The sequence below is a fragment of the Lissotriton helveticus genome, chromosome 5_1, assembly GCF_964261635.1.
Source record: "Lissotriton helveticus chromosome 5_1, aLisHel1.1, whole genome shotgun sequence".
Lineage (NCBI taxonomy): Eukaryota > Metazoa > Chordata > Amphibia > Caudata > Salamandridae > Lissotriton > Lissotriton helveticus.
Window position 1 is genome coordinate 2,088,613,300 of NC_136065.1, and position 20,667 is coordinate 2,088,633,966.

Genomic DNA, 20,667 nt, shown 5'->3' on the forward strand with positions numbered 1-20,667 from the left:
CTTGGAGCGGACCTTTGGTATCTGGAAAAGCAGGTTCAGATGCTTGCACAAGAGCGGAGGTGCAAGGCAGTATACCCCATCACCTGCTGTAAGATCATTGGTGTGTGTGCTATGTTGCACAACCTTGCTGTGAAGAAGGGTACTGAGGTGGAGTTGTCAGACTATGAGGATCATGACAATGACATTGCTGTGCCAGAAACTCAACCTGCTGGAGTCTCAACACCAAGTGATGGCAGACAGACGTGAGGAGATTACACGCAACTATTTCTGAGTAAGTAATGAGACACAGACAGGTTGTGAATGAGAAGAACGTAATTTAATGTTGCCACAACGTTCATGCACTGAAGTGCAATAAAATAAACATAATGAACGTGGAGACTGTATGTCCCGGGTTACTTCACCGACACCGGCAATGTCATTTGCGCCCGCGCTTCCCTGAGCCACTGGGATGTTGGTCACTGCTTTCCGCATGGCCTGCAGCCTCAGCTGGGCGCCTGCTACTCCTACGTGGCTCAACTACAGCGCTTGCCAAGCTGCTGCGGCTACTGCTGTCGTCTGCCTCTGCCACATCCAGGGCAGGATTCAGTGCAGTGTGTGATATGATCATAGCCTCTAGAGCACTAGTGATCCTGGCCATGCCCCTGGTGACCTCTGCCGTGTTCTGTGTGAGGCTCTCCTGCATATTAATGCCTCTATGGCATAGCTGGGATGTGGCAGTGGCCAGACGATTCATGGCCCTTTTGTGGACACGGGCATCCCTGCGCCTTGTGTGTTCCAGGCTGTCCAGTTTTGAGCAGAGCTGGGTGGTGGAGTTGCTCATTTGCTGCATTCCTGCTGCAATGTCTGCATTTGTTTTTGCTACCTCCCTATTAGTTTCTACAATGTCTCTGATGCCCTTCCCCATGTCTCCTATTTGTTCATTTAGGAGTTGAAATTGGCGGTGGTAGGCCTGTATGGATTTTCCCTGCATCCGTTGTATGCGCACCATACTCCCCTCCAGCCCACGGAACACAGTGCGATCTCCAGGTCCACCTGCACTGCTGGGTCTGCGTTGCCGTCTGCGCGAGGTGAATGACTCATTGGTGGACTGCAGTGCAGCAGGAGTCACATGTACAGTGGCTTGAGCCTCACCCTCTGCTGCCTCCATTACTGGCAGTGGGGCCACGACTCTCCTTCTGGCTGGGGAGGTTGCAGGTGCTGACAGGGAGAGTGATGGGGAGGTGTCTGGTGAGAAAACCAATGGAGGGGATTGTGAAAGGTGTGGGGAGTGCGGAAACTCGGGGGTCTGTACTGTCTCATCTTCATGGGTGATGGCAGTCGTATCTTCTTCCTCCAGCGAGGCTTGTACATGGCTTGGCCCTGCCTCCTCCCTCGCTGGTGCAGTCCCTTCTGTTGCTGTGGCTCGACTGCCTGATGTTGCCTCTGGTTATAAATAAGCGTATGTCAACTGAGTGCTACTGTGTCACAGTCACTACAATAAATGCTTTACACGTTTTACTTTCATTTTTCTGATTTACTTTCAGTGCCTTGCGGATGTCTGTGCAGTTACTCATGGTCTTACATTAGCTGACTACATTTCCCATAATGCATTGCTCCTGTATAGTGCTAGCAGTACTGGACTGGGGTTGGCCTGTACACAAAGGCTAAAGGGAAGCAGGTTGGTATGGGGTGTCATGCTGCGCATGCATCTTACCTTTTCTTGATGCTCTGGCTGAGCTGTCCACATCTCCAAGTCCCACAACACTGTCTGGCTCGATGGTTGAGGCCACCAACTCCTCCAGGTCAGTCAGGGGGGGCGCTGGGTTCCTGCCTCCACCGGTGACACCAGCCTGCTTATGTATTTCTGACATCTTTTTTGTGAGGCTCCTGATGTCATAAAAGCGTTTCTTCAGGTCCTCAATGTTCCTGCTTGTGACTCCCACTGCATTGACCTTTTCTCCAATTGCAAGCCACATTTTCCGTTTTGCAGACTCGGGTACAGTGATGGAGTGCCTGCCAAATAGTTGCTTGTGAACTCTCACAACCTACTCCACCAGTACCTGCAGCTCCATGCTGCTGAACTTAATTTTTCTTTTCCTCTCTGCCTTCTGGCTCTCACTGCTGCTTGCCATTTTTCTTGTGGAAAACTCCCAAAAAACTCTCCCTGCTGCTCTGTGTCTCTGCTCAGCTCTGACTGCCTCTCCAGAACCTTCTAATGAGTTGCAGCTGCCAGGGTAGCCACTTCCTGGTAGGGAGGGGGAGGGTGGTAGCACCTGATTGGCTGTTTTCATTAGTTTCACTTTTGCTTGCTTTCCGATTCGGAATTTACCGATTCGGTATTTACCGAATCGGTATTTCCAATGCATTCCTATGGGCCTTTTGGCCTATAGGGATGAATGGGAATTACCGATTCGGTAATTATCGATTCGGTAAATACCGATTCGGTAAATTCCGAAAGTCCGATACCGATTTTTACCGAATCGGTAAAAAATACCGATTCTTTTTTTTTTTTTTTTCCCCTACAACTCATTTACCGATTCTTGAATACCGAATCGGTAAAATTCGGTATTTAAGAATCGGTAAATGACATTTACCCACATCTGGCCCTTACTATTTTAAGTCATGGAACAGCCCAAAAAAGACAGCCTGCACTCTTCAGCTCTCCATTGACTACAGCACCGCATTCATCAAGGTAGACAGTAACATGCTTTGGAGGAAACTAAACATGTGGGGGTTACCCCGACAATTGCTCGGACCATCATCTCTCTGTACTCAAACACATGGGTTCGCGTGAGAATGGGCCCCAACATTGTAACCTCTAAAATCACAATTGATGAATGCCGGAAGCAGGGGTGCATCTTTGCCCCTCCCCTTTTCAATCTATACACAGTCCTGACAAATTGGTCACTACAAAAATAAGAAACTTCTAACATGGAGCATAGGTGCTGCGGCCAGTAAAACAACCATCTGGGGGGATGGTTCAATGAGAACTCCAGACCAACGGCCCTCCTAGCCGCCCTGAAAAAGAAAGCTGGAGACCTCAGATACAGCCTGACCTGTCTCAATTAGATCTTTAACAGTGCCTCGGCTGTACCCATACTGAAGGTCATGCAGGCCTCTCTTCTCCCGGCAGTATACCACTGGCAACAGGTTTTTCCTGAGGCTTGCGCCCCCAGCCTAGAACACGTTCAATGCACGGCCTACAAGAGAGTATTTCAACTGTCCAGATACATACAGAGGACCAGACTACGCTTGGAACTGGGCCTTCCAAGACAATCTCTCACCTGTGAGGTAGATACCTTAAAATGTTATATAAGGATCATGAAAGCACCTGCAGACACACTTTAAATTAAACGTTTGAGATAGACATTTGAGAGCCCTGGGAACCCTTGGCACTGACAATTTAAAAAAGCAAAAGCCTCTGTACAAATCGATTGTCCAGCGATAAACTCAGATGCTATCCCTTACAGAGCCTGGAAAGGGGTTATCAAGTGGCAGCAGAAATCAACCTCACACTTGAGGGACACCCACTCCTTAAAGTTCTCAAATATCTTATCTTCCCTGAGCAATCCCAACCTAACTGGGAAGTCACAGCAGTACTTCTCAGAAGGCATAAACAGACTGGTCCGCAGAGACATTTTATTTATCCTCTTGTTAGTCCTACCAGTGGCTGACTTTAACCCATTGGCGCAGCCAGACAAGGAGGGGCCTGCAGACTCTGCAATTATAAGAAAGAATCATGGTTACACCTTCGGTGTGGTTGTCTTATGCTCAACACCCCCAGGAAATCTCTCCTGAAACCAATTTACCTAAATAGGAAATTCGCTCTTGCCTGAAGGCTTCATCGCTGTGCTTCTCCCACGCTAATACAAAAACCCTATTGCGAAGCGGTAAATATGTCAAAAAGCTTGAGGACCTACTCCAATCCCGTCCTGCAGATCCTCACTCTGTTATCTTCTCTCAAAAACTGGTAATGTACTACCTCATGGTGAGACCCAGAATTAGGAAATGGTGTGGCAAGGGTCTCCCTGGTTAAGTGCAACACACTAAAAGGGAAAGTGGTCCCCCTTGCTAACACCCCAACCCCCATCGCTCTCATCCCCAACACGCATACCGTATAGACCCAGCCTGACGTAATTTTTTAACCACCAACACCCTTCAGGGGCATCAATATTAGCTCTTTAATCGTTTTACCCACTGCCCCAAGCAGATCGGTCAGGTTGCTGGGTTTTAGACACATAGGTACAGACTACAACAATGGCTTCTTCTATTATTGTCATCTTTGTACATGACAATAATGGTGCTCTTTCTTGTCTTTTTTAGTAATTGTTTTTATTGTAAAAGTGTTATGGTTTTAACTAAATAAACAATAAAAAGTCTTTGAACTTCAATTGTAACATGTTTTAGGGTGTGAGCACAAGCATTTTACCACTGGTTTGGAGTGGGAAAGTGCACAGATTCCCAAGACCAACATTACAAATTATAGGAGGGGTAAAGACAAATTGTTTAGTGGAAGACCACCCTAAGGCGGACAAGTCTAACTCACTTAAGCTGCCAGGGGTATGCACAGATGTGAGTCCTGTGCTCATTGTGCCACTGGAGCCAAACTACATTCAACTGAAGAGCCCCAATCAGGCCGAGACTGGTCTTGGGTTACTTGTGTTCCAGTTCATGGAGGACGTGGCCTGGCAGTACCGGCTGGACTGTTCCTATTGGAGATTTTCATATGGCTGGGTCTAAACTGAGGTGGCATGATGGGCAAAAGAACAACGGGTTGAAATGCTACCCTGAGCGATTTGCCAGTGGTTAGATAAATTGCAAGCATTCTTCCCATCACCTTTAGTGTGTTTGATGTACTGCCCTACATGGCCAAAGGTGGATCCTGTGCTCACTGCACCACTGGAGCTAAGCTAAACCCGACTGAAAAGCCTCAGTCAAGACAAAATGGTCTTGGGGAGAACTTTGCCTGGCAGTTCAGTCTGGACTGTTCCTATTGTAGCTGGGTCAAGAATGATTTGTATATGGCTGGGTCCAAATGGAAGTGACATGGTGGGCTAAAAAACAATGGGTTGGAATGCTACCCACGCAATTGTAGTGTTTAGACAAATTGCAAGCATTCCTCCCATTATTTGTGTGTTCACTATTTCTTAGGATTTGGCTAAAGGTTCTAACATCTGGCTATCTGGCACTAGGTTATGATTCATAACTAGTGTGTCCAAAGTCCTGGCCTGGGTGTCCAAATGCCAGGCCAGTGTGTCATGAGGCATGGCCTAGTTGGTGTGGCCTGAGACCTCATTGGTGTTTCCAGAGGCCTCTCCGATTTGTCAGAAGGGCTTGCCAGTCTGTCTGAGGCCTTGCTCGTGTGTCAAAAGCAGTGGATTCCGGTTAGTGAGTACTGGCTGATGAGTTCTGAATATTGGCTTGTGTGTCCTGTTGCCTGATTGGTGGTGTCCAGAGGCTCAGGTAATGTGTCCAGTGACCCAGACAATGTATCAATGTTTTTAATGCCCACTCGCTGTGTCCTGAGGCCTGGTTTGTGAGCCCTGAGGCCTGGCTGGTTTGCCATAGGCCTGGCTGGTGAGTCACAAGGCTTAATCTGACTGCTAGATTTTTAAGCTTTGCTGATGTGCCTAGAGGCCTGGTTAGTGAATGTGAGATTTTACGGGTAGGTTGCATGGTGTTTTGGGTGGTGAGGGCAAGTTCTTGCTGGTACAGAGTTAAAGGAGTGGTCTAGCTGATGAGTGGTGTGATCTGGGTGGAGTAGGAAGAGGCCTGGTTTGTGTGTCCTGAGATTTCCTGTGTTTTCATAGTTGTGGCAGATAGGTTCATAGAACTGGATGGCAATGGTTTGTCTTTGCGTCTCACTGGTGTGTTTTCAGAACTTTTTTTTTTTTCTTTTTTTTTATTCCTCATATACCGATGATGGGTATTCTAGATAGGGTATCTCCTCCTCTCCACTTTACGATATACCGGCCTCAAGAATTTAATATTTTTAAGGGTTCAATCCAAAATAGATGAGGAAGGAGAAGACCCCTCTAGATTTAACTGTTTGCTAGGTCCACTCCATATCTTTTAAACTGGAAGACCCTTGGTTAGATTGGAGACCAGGCGCCAACAGTACCCAGGTGAAATCATAGGAATACTCTCATCTGTTCCGCCAAGCCACTAGGGCCGCCCAGGTCTTTTCAAGGCTAGAGCTATCACATGCTATATCAGATTCGCTAACATATATAATATATTTCAGACAATCAGCAAAAATGGGAGAATTCTCTGACTTCCAACCCTTACAGATTTCCCGTCTGGCTAGAATCATTACATAAAATATAAATCTAGTCCTCATGTCATTGAGCTGGTACTCTACCCCTAGGCCAAAGAGAATAATTTTAGGGGTGATAGCAAGATGGATACCCAAGACTTCTGCTATAAATTCTTCAATTTTAGCCCAAAACAGCGACAATTTTGGACACTCAACAAACATGTGTAAATCATCCGCCGCGGAGGCCTTGCAACGTGGACAACAATATTCAAGGCTCGTAATCTTTACCAATTTTTTAGGGGATATGTACACCCTATACAGGGTGAACAAATGATTTCGTTTTAAGGGGGCTGGTTTTACTACTGTATTCAGCAATTTAAAGGAATCTCCCCATAAAGCTGGTAAATTATCCCATTGCAAAACTTCCGCTTCTCCCCACAGCTTATTAAGTTCTGCTTCTGTGACTTCATCTTTCTCATTTAGTGCCTCATACCAAAAATAAATCTCTTTTTTCCAGCTCCCTTTTTTCTTCACCAGATCGAATTTCGGGTTAGTTGTTAAATCCCAAGGTATGGTAGCCCACCAACTAGATAACTGATAGAATTTAAACCTGGTGAGAGTTCCATTTGTCAGCCTAGAGAGTGTATCCCACCCCAATAACTTTGAGTCAACAAGAAGATCTTGCCAGTGCTTAATGCCAGCTGTTTTAAGAGGGAACGATAGTTGGTCTCTGAGGCACTCAGGTGTTCCCGGGGAATCCCAGATAGGAGCCAGAGGTGTATAATAAGGGATGCCTAGTTTTTTCTAACAAACACCCAATTTCTCAAAGCCGTGTCCAAAACCTTCAGTCTAACCTTCTTGTAAAATTTTGGATCCCCAAATTTAAATAAGAAAGATTCGTGTCCTAGAGGAATACCATATAATAACGCCTGAAATAGCCGACCCAGGCATGATGTTTCTGCTTTATCGGCCATTGGTCTAAAGTTTTTAAAATGGAAAGAATGGCAATAATGGAGAATGTCTGGCATAGCGAGTCCACCTGTTTTCATTTTTCTTCTTAATTTTTTCAGGGAAATTCTGGGCGATTTAGAGTTCCATATGAAAGATCCTATTTTTCCCTGTAATTTGGCGATATCCTTGGGGTTAAATGACAAAGGTATCGAATTGAAAAGGAAAGTGATCTTTGGCAGAATAACCATTTTTATTAGGTTTACCCTCCCAAAGATATTCAATGGCAGTCCCGACCAACGATGCAAAAGTCCACTGATGTCCTTGTAGACTCTATCCAAGTTTACTTTAGATATCTGAGAGATGTTCTGAACCAGATGTATTCCTAAATATCTCATCCGGGAATTAGTTTCAGGGAGTAGGTCCGCCTGATTCCATTGCATGACCTCTGTTTTTTCTTTGTTAATTCTGTATCCAGAAGCCTCTCCAAAGACTTCTGCCTGATGGAATAATCGACCGATTGATATCTCGGGATTAGAAGTATACATTAAAAGATCATCCGCATATAGGGCGAATTTTAGCTCTAGTTCATTCATGCGGAAAGGCTTAATTAAAACATCCGATCTTAGCTGGATTACTAGGGGCTCTATATAGAAGTTGAATAGCAAGGGAGAGAGGGGACATCCCTGTCTAGTGCCGCGTGTTTTTTGGACCCAATCTGTAAGTGAGTTGTTAACAAGAAACTTAGCCTTGGGGTGGAGATATAAGGCTTTCACAGATGCTATAAAGTTGGTTGGGATACCAAACTTTGACAGAGCTTCCCACAAATATAACCAGCTAACCTGGTCAAAGGCCTTGGCGGCGTCGATTGCCACGATAGTTAATGGATTTTTTTTCTCCGTAGCAAAGTCGATAGCCGCTATGGCCTGGAAGGTCAGCTCATTCAGCTGCCTGCTAGGCATAAAACCCCTCTGATCCTCGTGGACCACAGACTTGATTACTTTGGCCAATCTCGCTGCCAAGACACCCGCAAAGATTTTATAGTCCGTATTTAGCAGCGAGATTGGCCTGTAGGACTCAACGCACATGGGGTCCTTATTCGGCTTCAAAACTAATGTAACCGTGGCCTCTAACCAGGTCGGGGGAATAGGCGCTCCAGCATGTATTTTATTAAATAAAGATGTAAGGATAGGGACTAAAATATCGGAACCTATTTGGTACACTTCTACTGGAAGCCCGTCTGGGCCAGCTGCTTTCCCCCTGGCCATTCTTTTTAGTTGATCATGTACTTCGCCCTCTTTGATCAAAGAACCCAAGAGCAGACTATCTGACTCAGTTAGATGTGGAAGGCTTAGCCCCTCTAACCAATGAGCTGCACCTTGAGTTGATGTTTTATCATTATTCCCCATATATAGATTCTGCATGTATGTTTTGACTTCCCCCAAAATCTCATCATTGTCGAATGTTATATCCCCGGAACTCTGCATCTTTAAACTACTTATCTGATTCCTAGCTCGGTCGGATTTAGCCTTCCAAGCCAAAATACGGCCACATTTCTCCCCATAAGAGAAGTTCTGTAATCTACTTGTATCCCACCTTTCTTTAATGATTTTATCGAGGTTAGCCTGGTATTTAGCTGTTAGACTCTCCAGCTCCTTCTGTATGGAGATCAAGTTACTCTGCTGTTCTAGGGTGGCTTTCTGTAGCTCTTGTTCTTTTTGTTTTATTTTAGATAAAGAATCATCCTCTGCCTCCTTTCTAATTTTATTTCTCCGTATCATTATAGTTGTAAATATCCCCCTTAGATAGGACTTAAAAGCTTCCCATATTGTTTGATCAGATGCTGTAGCTTTATTGAACTGAAAGTACTCCGTCATATGCTCCATTAGATCATTTTTTAGACCTTCCTGTAGTAGTAGAGATCTATCTAAGGTCCACCGTCTACCTTGAGTTCCTTGTGGAAATTTGACTACTAATTCTACTACAGAATGGTCGGATAATATAGCTGGAATATAAGAGGTAGACACAGTCTCAGAAAGTAGGTCTTGGTCAATGAGAAAGAAGTCGATACGTGAATGATGTCTGTATCTATGACTGTAAAATGAGTAATCTCTGTTTTGTTTATTCTTAACCCTCCAGACATCTAGCAGGTTATGATCTCTCATCATATTTCTAAGCTCTCTTTTAGATTTAGGTAGAGGCGGTGAAGCGACCTTAGAAGTGCGGTCCAACCTAGAATCAAATACGAGATTAAAATCTCCACCTAAAATAATGGGAGCATTTAGTTCTAAAAAGCTAGTTTTTAGGCTAATCAGAGCCTCCGGGAGTCCTGATTTGGTCCGTAATATATTGCACATATCAATGTTATGTTATTTATGACTAGAGTTGCAGTCAGCCATCTACCTGTGTGATCAGTTTCGTGCTTCTCAACTCTTATCCCGCTATTAGTTCTAATAATTATTGCCACTCCTCTGGTGTTACCGCACTGTTCAGAGCAAAGGAGGTCCTGTATCCACTTTTGATTTTTAAAGGCCGTCTTACATTCCTGCTGTTCAAGGTGGGTTTCTTCTAGAAGTAAAATATTAGCCCCAGACTTATTCAAATATTCGCAGATTCTATTAAATTTCCTACTCTCTCTCAATCCGTTGACGTTCCAGCTTATTATTTTTATTTTATTCTCCATATTTCATCTCGATCATGAAAGGGTGCCCAGTTGTAAATTTAGCTCCAATGTCTGCTATATTTAAGAATTGAGTCGTGCCTATCTCATCTTTTCTAGGTATATGAGGAAGAATTTTTTTTTTTAACCCCCCACCACCACCCACCACCCCCCTTGAGGAACCCCCCTTATTACCTTGGCGATTGTATCGCCATTTGAGAGCCCAACCCCCGATCTGGATCCCGGCTTCAGCTTTGTCCGCTATGTGAAATGATGTACCTACACTTTTTTTTTTTTTTTTTTTTTTTTTTAACTTAAATTTTATGATTATGATTTTTATTTATATATACATATATACATATATATACACATACATATATATATTTCTCACACTTCTCCCCTCTCGGAAAGCAATTGAGTCGCAACACGAACCTTTGTTTTTTCGCCAATTTATTTAAACAGGAGCAGCATATGGCATTTTCCGACGCGTTTCGTTCTGCTCGAACTTTCTCAAGGTGAGCCATTTACACCGCTTGTGCACCGTTGGTTTCTGCAGTCCAATAATAGGTGTTAGTTTCACTTCCTTCGGTGGTACTTAAGTGTCAGGATTACTTCCTGTTTGTGAGGCATTGTGGTACCTGCAGTTCCAAAGGCCAAAGTTTATTTCCCTCCAGTGGGTAATGTAGTTTGAATACTGTTCCTAAGTTAGAGTCATTTTTAGTTACAATTAAGACACAAGATTTGTGTGGGCTGAGGTTCCAGTAGGTATATATAGTTAGGATTTTTCCTCTATGGGATTTTTGAAAATTCTATGTCAAATAACTTTGGCGTTTGTGGACGGAATTGGCTGAAATTTTCAGGAAAATGGCACATTTTGTTTCTGAGCAGCCCCTGAAAATTGGGGGGAGGGTTCGTTCAGGGGGGGTCGAGAAAAAAGGGGGGTCCCAAAACGTGTTTTTAACATTGAGTTTTCCATAGGGCGGTTGGCCTCACTTTTAGCCCGAACGGCTGAATGGATTTGCACGAAACTTGGCAAAATTGTAGGGACTGGTAGCCCGATGTGCCTTTTGTAGGTCTCAATATATGTGCTACAGTGGATTTTGAGAAATTAACGTTTAAAAAAAGATATATATCTGTAACAGCGGACCGGGCAGCGCTCCAGTACGCGTACTTTTCGCGCAACGGAGCTTTGTGAAGCGAAGCTGATTGGTTCTCCGGCGTCTGTAAACATTCCAAACAGTCCGTAGCGGCCGCCATCTTGTCTCTCGGTAGGATCGAGAGACAAGAGGAGGCCAAAGCGAAGGGGCAAATGACCATAAGGGGGCATAGTAGATCCTCGCTGACCCCCTAGGTTTGATGTGGAGGTTTTAAAAGGGCCCCGCGGGGCAAAAAAAAAAAATAATAATAATAATCGAACGGCTGAATGGATTTGCACGAAACTTGGTAAAATATTAGGGACTGGTAGCCCGATGTCCCTTTGCTAGGTCTCAATATGTGTGCTGCAGTGGATTTTGAGAAATTAACGTTCAAAAAAAGATATATATCTGTAACAGCGCTCCGCTTCGCGTACTTTTCGCGTTACGGAGCTTTGCGAAGCTGATTGGTTCTCCGGCGTCTGTCAACATTCCAAACAGTCCGTAGCGGCCGCCATCTTGTCTCTCGGTAGGATTGAGAGACAAGAGGAGGCCAAAGCGAAGGGGGAAATGACCATAAGGGGGCATAGTAGATCCTTCCTGACCTCTTAGGTTTGATGTACCATTTTGCCAAGTTTGGTGTAATTCCGTTCAGCCATTCAGGCTGTAGACGTATGTAAATGTCCTATGGAAAATTGCATGGGGAAAACACATTTGAAAGTGTTGAAATTTAGAACCAATTAAAATGTTACTTTGGTTTTGTATTTGTGTGTGATGAAAGTTAATTGGTTATGTATATATGTCAAATGAGAGGAAACCACAGCCATTTTGTGATACTACTGTCTGAGGTACATTTGTGAGGAATTTTTGGTGGTGAATTTCTGGTGTTTGATTTACACAGTACTAACACTTCTCCTACTTTTAAAAAGGTGAGTTGTTAATTTGTAAGGGGAACTATGTTGTACACTTGAAGATAATTTGAAAAATGTTTTCTGTTATTTATTTGCAGTCCTTCTGTTATACTAAATACTTGATAAAGTTAGTTTTATATTATGTATTACTAAAAACGATAAATGAAAGTGATTATTTTTTTCTGCAATTTACAGCAAGCAATTTCAAAATAAAATGGCTCACAATGAAGAGACCGTGGCAATTTCTTTTGAATTGTCCACTACATTGATTGAAATTGAGAGCACCAATAATGAAATATTGTCACAAGGAGGAGATGACTTGTATGATTCCATTAGATTGATTGAAATGGACAGCACCAATAATGAAATATTGTCACAAGGAGATGACTTGAATGATTCCACTACATTGATTGAAATTGAGAGCACCAATAATGAAATATTGTCACAAGGAGGAGATGGCTTGTATGATTCCATTAGATTGATTGAAATGGACAGCACCAATAATGAAATATTGTCACAAGGAGGAGATGACTTGAATGATTCCACTACATTGATTGAAATTGAGAGCACCAATAATGAAATATTGTCACGAGGAGATGACTTGAATGATTCCACTACATTGATTGAAATTGACAGCACCAATAATGAAATATTGTCACAAGGAGGAGATGACTTGAATGATTTTTTTGATCAATCTGTTGATGGCGAATTTATCGAATGTTTGGAGACCATAGAGTTACAAGAATCATCATTGCAGACTTTTCATGAGGAAATTGCTGATGAGGACATGTTACTAGTTCTTTCAAATTTAGAAAATTCTGAAGAATAAATTTATATTTAGAAATCAAAAATAGTTTGAGACATTATTCATTTTTATTTTTAATTTATGAGGTTGTAGCGAAGTGATTGTAGTATAAAATGAGACTTATAGTATAGAGTGCAACATTTTTATGTTACATGGTAAGTTTACTCATATTTACTTCCCTTCTGCCACTATATTATCTCCAATGTGTATTTGACATCTCTTCTTCATCTCCGGCCTCCTTTCTCTCACTGTGTGTCTCCGATGCATCTTATCGCTGCTATTTTGTGTAATTACAGAAGAGAGTAAAATAAAATAGTTCGGAACGTGAAAAGGGGGCAAAGTAGAGTACCCCTCACCCCCTAGGCCTCTTTAGGCGGTCCCAAAAGGATCAGTTTCTGCTTTCCTGAGAGATTATGGTATGAGTTCCATATACCACAATAATTTGCATTACAACATGCAAGATATCTATCTCCTATTACCAACTTTGAGATATTCGCGCTAAGCGCGAATATCTCCAAACAGTAACACCTGCCCTGAGCAGTTCTTAGCCATGTTATCCAATGGGAGGTGGATAACATGGCTAAGAGCATTAGCTCGGTAATGCATGAATATCGCTGACTTTTTAGCGATATTCATGCATTGCGGCCGTTTATTATCGCATTTGCGATAAACCTTGATAATAGCAAGGTTTATCTTCGATAATTTCTGACGATGCTTAGCGGTAAAAAATTCGTTGCTAAGCATCGTTGGGGATAAATATCGCTTAACTTTGGTAATATGCACCAACGTCTGTTAACGTTCGATTCGAAGGAAATGAGGAAGTGTTGAAAAACATTGTCTGCGCCATCTTGCCTTTTTTGAAATGCCACACTTTTGTCGTGCACGGCAGCCATTTTAGATGCCTTGACCAGACCCACTCTCTGCACGCTGTCGATTCGTAGTATGGCTCCCCACCCTCGCAAGCATCTTCCCCAGGCACTGGTCACCCCCGCTCTCTGTCTTATGCATCGGCAATAAACCTCCCCCCATCTGCGCTGCTCTTCCCTGAAAATCACACTCTGTGCCCGCCCGACACCTCCCTTTCGCCCTATTCACTACCGCACCCTCTGACACTCCTCTTCCTCTGTGTCCGATTGTCCAGGCTATCACCTAGCCCTGCAGATGTAGTTTATGGCCCCAGCTGTAAAGAATCACCCCTCTTCAAAGGAGTTATAGTAGATCAAGGCCCACACCCGATGAGATCCGTCACACCACACGTGTTCCTACTATCTGAAAACCATCCTGTATTGTGATTGGGGAGGGGACCGAGCCTGAAGCGGAAGATTCCAGGAATGACTCTTTGTACATCAAAGTTTTTACAATTATGTGTCACATTAAAAATATATAGCACTCCAACAAAGTAGTAGGAATATAAAACTTTAATAACATATAAATATATACAACAAAACAAAAACAGTAAAAACATTTAAACAACGACGAGACCGTGGCAATTTCTTTTGAATTCCTGATGAGGACATGTTACTAGTTCTTTCAAATTATGAAAATTCAGAAGATGTTGCCTGGGGGTGGGTCGTCAGTAGCAGTCTGTTGTGCGAATAGTTCCAAGGCAGCAGAACGCGCTGAAATCTAGATGGCACGAAAGTGATGTCTAGTAAGTTGCCGCCCAGCAAATAACGGCGTGGGGCGCAGCGGGGGTGAGTGAGTCCAGTAGGCACCACAGCTATTCTTACCGGCATTGCAGAATTACTGCTGGGGACAATGCCTGTGCTGTAGCAGGGTCACAGCAGAAACAAAAAGGATTCTGTTGAAGATGTTGTTGGTTTTCAATTTGAATACAGTTCTGGTGTCAACTGCTATGCTAATGTAGTGGTTAATGTTTTGTTTTCTCTAGAAAATGTAAAAGAGGGGGAGGCAGTCCAAAGTTCCGTTAAAAGGGCAAAGGAAAGGATCGGTGGTTTGAACTATCAGTCAAAAAGGGGAGGGGGTGCAACAATTTTTCCTACCGGGTCACACTGTGCTTTCACCGGAACTGAGGTCTGCAGGATTCTAGTAATTCAAAGTGAGGCTGGCGCCAGCATGGGAGCGCCGACGTCCCGCGGATACAGTTTCGTCACTCCACGGGCGATCATGGCAGTCATTCCCCATCGGGGGTCGGAGACTCCCGCGGCTCCTCTAGAATCTTCAAGGTCGTGGAGGACTACGGTGGTGGAGTCAACCAGTGACCGGGCCATTTCTTTATGCTGGGCCCGCTCTTGCCAGGTCGACCGCCATTTTGAGAGTTCGGTAGCTACTGGCGATCGCGGGGTCAAATGAGCGGACGGGCTCCACCCTGCCGGGCGAGACATTGCAGCATGGCCACAGTAGAAGAACCCTTTTCCGGGCGCCTGGAGCGCTGAGGGTGCAGCTGGGAAGCCTCCACTGGGGAGGCGGGAGAGGCCTGTTCGCACCGTCTCTCCCTCCCAGTGCACCCCACGGCGTCTCGCTTGAGATTTGTTATGGCCGGACCAGGCGATGAGGACGAGGGGGGGGGGGTTGGAGGCATGTGCAAGACATCCCCCCCCAGTGTTGTCGCAGCCATTATTAAAGAAAGAAGAAGTGTCCCGTCCGTCTTCGGGCCGGGCTTCCGGTAGATGTCGGCCGGACGCCCCTGGCTCTGGCCCCATGAACGGGTTTCTTGGTTTATCGGCTGCAGCCGGATCCCGTCGGCCTCGGCCCCCCGACCGTTGGTGGCCGGACCGGAAGAGCATGTGGCGGGACTACCTGAAACTGTCAAGGGCCACCGCGGCCGGACTGGGAGAGAGAGGGGAGGGTCGAGGAGACATTCCCCCCCCCTGCAACAGTTCAGCGTTGTAAAGGCAATCCCCTGGCCGGGTCCCGCTGGCCTCGGCCTCTCCTCCGGCTACACCCTACGTTAGGATCTCCTGGCCGAGGCGTGGCAGCAGGACCCGCCTTATATGGGCTGCTCCCGGCTGGGCGTAGCCGCAACCCTGCCCCACCTTGGAAGTTTCCAGAGTGGGGGCGGATGTTCTACTGACTTGCATTTTCCCTAGTCTATCGATTTTTTTGGCGTGGCAGGCGGTGGGACAGCGAGGGGTGATTTGGTTTCTCTTACTGTTTTTCTGGTCTCTCACCACTGGCATATTTTAACGTTTTCTTGTTTCTAGGACATTAATAGGTTTTATCATTACGTTATGTTATCGTTTCTTTGTTCGTTGTTTAATAAAAGTTCATGTTCATCAGTGGCCTACTGATTTTCGTTTTCCTATTCTTTTCTTTGCAGGTTGTTTCATGCTAAAGTTTCTGTTAACAGGATACAGTGATCACTTCGTTATTATTGCATATGTCCTTTTCACTAGGGGTGCTCTCTGGTCGGGCCAGATGACGTATCTCTAGTAAATGGTCCGGGTGAAACAGGTGCATCAATCAGTGGGGAGTAGATAGGCATGACAGATTACAACGGGGGAGAAAGGTCCGCATTACGTACCCTTTCACTATTTGCAAAGATTTTCCTACGTATATTTGCAAACAGGGAATACCTCCAAAAAGAACCAATTCCCAAACAGTCAATGTTTGGGGAAACAATCAATCAATGAGGAACGAAATAGGCACGACGTGTTAAAGGTTTGCGTTACCTACCCTTCACTATCTGCAAAGGGAGAGAGAATATTCCTATTCTTCCTCGTTTGCAGGCAGAGAAGATTCTTAAGAGAACCAACTTCGAACAATTCAATGGTCGATTCAAACAATCAACAAGGGGTACTGTGAACACAAATGAACGCCGCTTATGTACATACACATTGGTATTATCAACAGGTTGTTCCTAATGTTTCTATTTTAGGGAGGTCAAAAAGAGATCCCATTAGTGGCCTACTGATTTTGCTCGATTCCTTTTGTTTTTTTACACGATTTTTCGCTATCTGCAAAGACAAAACAGTATTGCGACTCTGTGCTTGTTTGTAAATAGAGAATGAACCAAAGAGAACAATCAATCAAATGGAGAGAGAAGCAGGCACGACGGATTACAACGGGGGCAAAGGCCTGCGTTAACTACCCTTCACTATCTGCAAAGAGAGAGTACTCCTAATAGAAATGAGGGGTGGGGGGCAGCATTCAAAGCAGATCAGTGTGCATAAACACGAAAATGTTTTTACTTACCACGTACTTGACATTCGACAGCTTATGATATTTGCTATTAAAAAACCATTGAAATTCACTGAAAAAACCATAGGTTATAGACCATATATAGTTAGGAATTAGCATTTACAAAACCTTGAAAATTCACTGAAAAAACCATAGGTTATAGACCATATATAGTTAGGAATTAGCATTTAAACAACCTTATTTTACTCACACAAAACCATTGAAATTCCATATATAGTTAGTTGCACTAACTATATATCGCGCACCCGCAATCCACTGCTGATCATGTCACATATTACATCATTCATGACATGGTCAGTGACATCACTGATGACATCACTGATGACATCTCAAATGACATCACTGATGACATCACTGATGACGTCTCATTTGACATCATTCTTGTGCTAATACGATAAACCTCTTCAGACTCTAATATAACCTTAGATACACTCAGTGTATACAGACACTCACACACTGCCACTCATCCATGGAGTTACTCACACACCCAGTCAGTCATGCAAAGAAACAATCTCACCTCCATTTCTTCAACTATACAGTTATACACACCTTACTTATTGAAACATATACTAACACATATTTACTCTCTTATACAATCCCTGATACAAGTTCACAATGATCGATACAACCACTCACTCATTCAGTGGCTCTCATGCACAGTTATTTATATATGCCAACTCTCACATGTACTGTGTTTTACATATGTACTTACTATGACATGTAGCATTGAGATATCCATTCACTCATCAATACACTCATGCACACAGTCAACTGCCCATGTAGCTGTTTCCACATGCACTCTTGAACTCATACACCTAGTGAATAAACTGCTCACACATCTATGCACAGAGTCACACACCTTCCAGCCACCCCCACACAAACTCAATCTCCCATAGAAATACTTGGGCAACCAATTAATAACACATATAGCCTCTCGTATAGCTAATGATCAACACATGCAGCAGTTTACATCACAACAGACATAATGATGCACAAATTAAGACAGTTTAGTCACTAACCCATGCATTCAGTGAGACACATTTAATCACTCACTCATACAGTCAGTCACGCACCTACTAAATCATTCATCCAGACACTTATACATCCACTCATTCTTCAATATCTAAGACATATTTTAACTTTACAGAAACATACAGTCACTGGATGTTGTCATCAGTGATGTCATCAGTGATGTCATTTGAGATGTCATCAGTGATGTCATCAGTGATGTCACTGACCATGTCATGAATGATGTAATATGTGACATGATCAGCAGTGGATTGCGGGTGCGCGATATATAGTTAGTGCAACTAACTATATATGGAATTTCAATGGTTTTGTGTGAGTAAAATAAGGTTTTTTAAATGCTAATTCCTAACTATATATGGTCTATAACCTATGGTTTTTTCAGTGAATTTTCAAGGTTTTGTAAATGCTAATTCCTAACTATATATGGTCTATAACCTATGGTTTTTTCAGTGAATATATATATATATACACATGTTTTCATATGCTGGCTACATCTATACTCCAATTATTTAAGCCACGCATATATTCTTGTTATCAAAATTTTATAATTTCCTCTCCTCTCACATAGTTAATTATAGTATATAGCTATCTCTGAGCTTCTTTCAGACTGGTAACAAAACTGTCGACTTCTTGAGGGGACGTAAAGTTATGTGTTTTATTGTTCCACATCACCCGTAATGAGGCCGGGAACTTCATCATGACCTGTGCACCCAATCCTCTCAGTTCCTGCATCCGGGTCCCTAGCTCCCACTGCCTCTGCGCTGTCACTCTGCCGACATCTGAGCGGATTAAATACTTGGAAGAATCGATCTGAAGTGTGGGATCGATAAGAGCCCTCCCTAGTATCATTTCCTTTACTGAATATGAGAGGAAATTTACTAAAATTTTTCTAGGGGCTTTCCTATCCGGATGGCGTCTAAAGGGATCTCTATGTGCCCGCTGTATTTCATTTTCGAGATTAATGTCCAGTCTATCCTTCAAAACTCCTTCTCTTAGCAGCTTACAAAACCAGGGACTTTACGTCTCCATTTTCGGCTCCTTCAGGAATTTTCAAGAATTTCAAGTTATGGTTTGTCTTTGGGTCTCACTGGTGTGTTTTCAGAACTTGCTAATGCCTGGACACTTCATCCAGAGGCTAGGCTGGTAAGTCCTTTAACCTGTCTCATGGCTCACAATGTCTGGCAGCCGAGTGGTGAGATGTGTTAGCTGAATGGAGCTCTCTGGCAGGTAGAAGTTGAAGTGTACTTTGTGTGTCCGTAGGACTGGTTTGTGTGTTCTCTGCCATACCTCATATGTTAAGAGGCCTGGCAGATATGCCACATGCTTCTATGGTAATGATTTATCCTGAGTGTAGGCTGGTGTTTCCTGAGACTTGACTACTGGGTGGCAAGATATGGCTATTTGTTCTGAGGCCTGACTGGTGTATCCGAAGGCCCGGTTGAACTCTATCTGGCTTCTGAGTGATGGGATGGATGCTGAATCATCTGATCTGTCTGGAGGAAGCTGCTGTCTAGGTTGGGTTTTCTGAGGGATCCCGCTCATGTGTTCCAAGTCCTGTATCCATTGTGTCTCCTGAGGCTAGACTAGTTTGTTCTTGTGTCTGTCTGTTAGTCCTGACTTGTGGGTGAAAGATCCAGGTGTGGGTTCCAGTGCCTTGTTAGTGTATTCAGTGGACTGCTGTTTGTGCTCAGAGGCTTGCAGGTGAGTAGAGATACCTGACTATTTTGTCCATAGCCTGGATGGGGTGTTCTGAGGGCTGGCAGATGTATCCTAGGGCCTATCGGGTGTATCACAAGGTCTTTTTGGTGGGAGGTAAGGTCTTGCTGATAGGGAACCAGGGGGCACATGCATCAAGAAATGTTGCGATCGCAAACAGTACGATTCGCAAAAATCGGCTGTTTGTGATTTCAAAATGGCCTTTTGCAATGCATGAAAGTTTTTGGGATTCTCAATTTAGGTAATCGCAAGTTCTTACGATTACCTAAATTGCAAATGCAAATAGGGAATCCCAGTTGTGCTATTCCCTAATGCACATGCAAGAAATATTTCCTAAATGCGAACTGTGCATTTAGGAAACGTTAAATAAAACCAATTTGTAGTTGATGTTAACCATGTGCATACTTTGAAAAATGCACAAAACGAAATTTTTTAAAGTGCCAATGTGCGCACACATGCCCCTAGGACATGTTTTTGCCTTACTTGTGCACCTTTTTTTGTTAGAGGCGCATCAGGAGGGCCTTAAGTTCCCGGGCACCCTTACCTTTGCATTAGGCAATGCAAGACCATTCTCACCTATGGGCCGTGAGGCCCATTGGAAAGAATGGAGTCGCAACTGTAAATAGCGATTCCCTAATTGCGTTTGCGATTCTTAAGGAATCGCAATCAGAAAATCACTATTTGCTGTTTGTGTTGTTGCATTGCATTTTGCTATTACCAAATAACGATTTCTTATAAATCGCTAATTGGTAATCTCAAAATGCAACTTTGATGCATGTGCCCCAAAGGCTCTTCGATGGGGTGCTTGGTCTATCTGGTTGGTGGGTGGTGAGGTCTGACTGATGATCATTGAGGTCTGTGTGTGTGTGGTAGGGTTGCAAAGCCAGAGTGGTGTATTGTGGGGGTCTGACTGGTGTATCACAAGGTATTGCTTGTGATGTCTAGATTAGAGGCTGCTTTGTAACCACGACTGACTTGAATGTCTGTCTGATTAGTCACTAGGTCTGCTTGTGGGATTATGGGGTCTGTGTTTCCACCCCCTGCCTATTGCTTAAAGACCTCTATTTGAT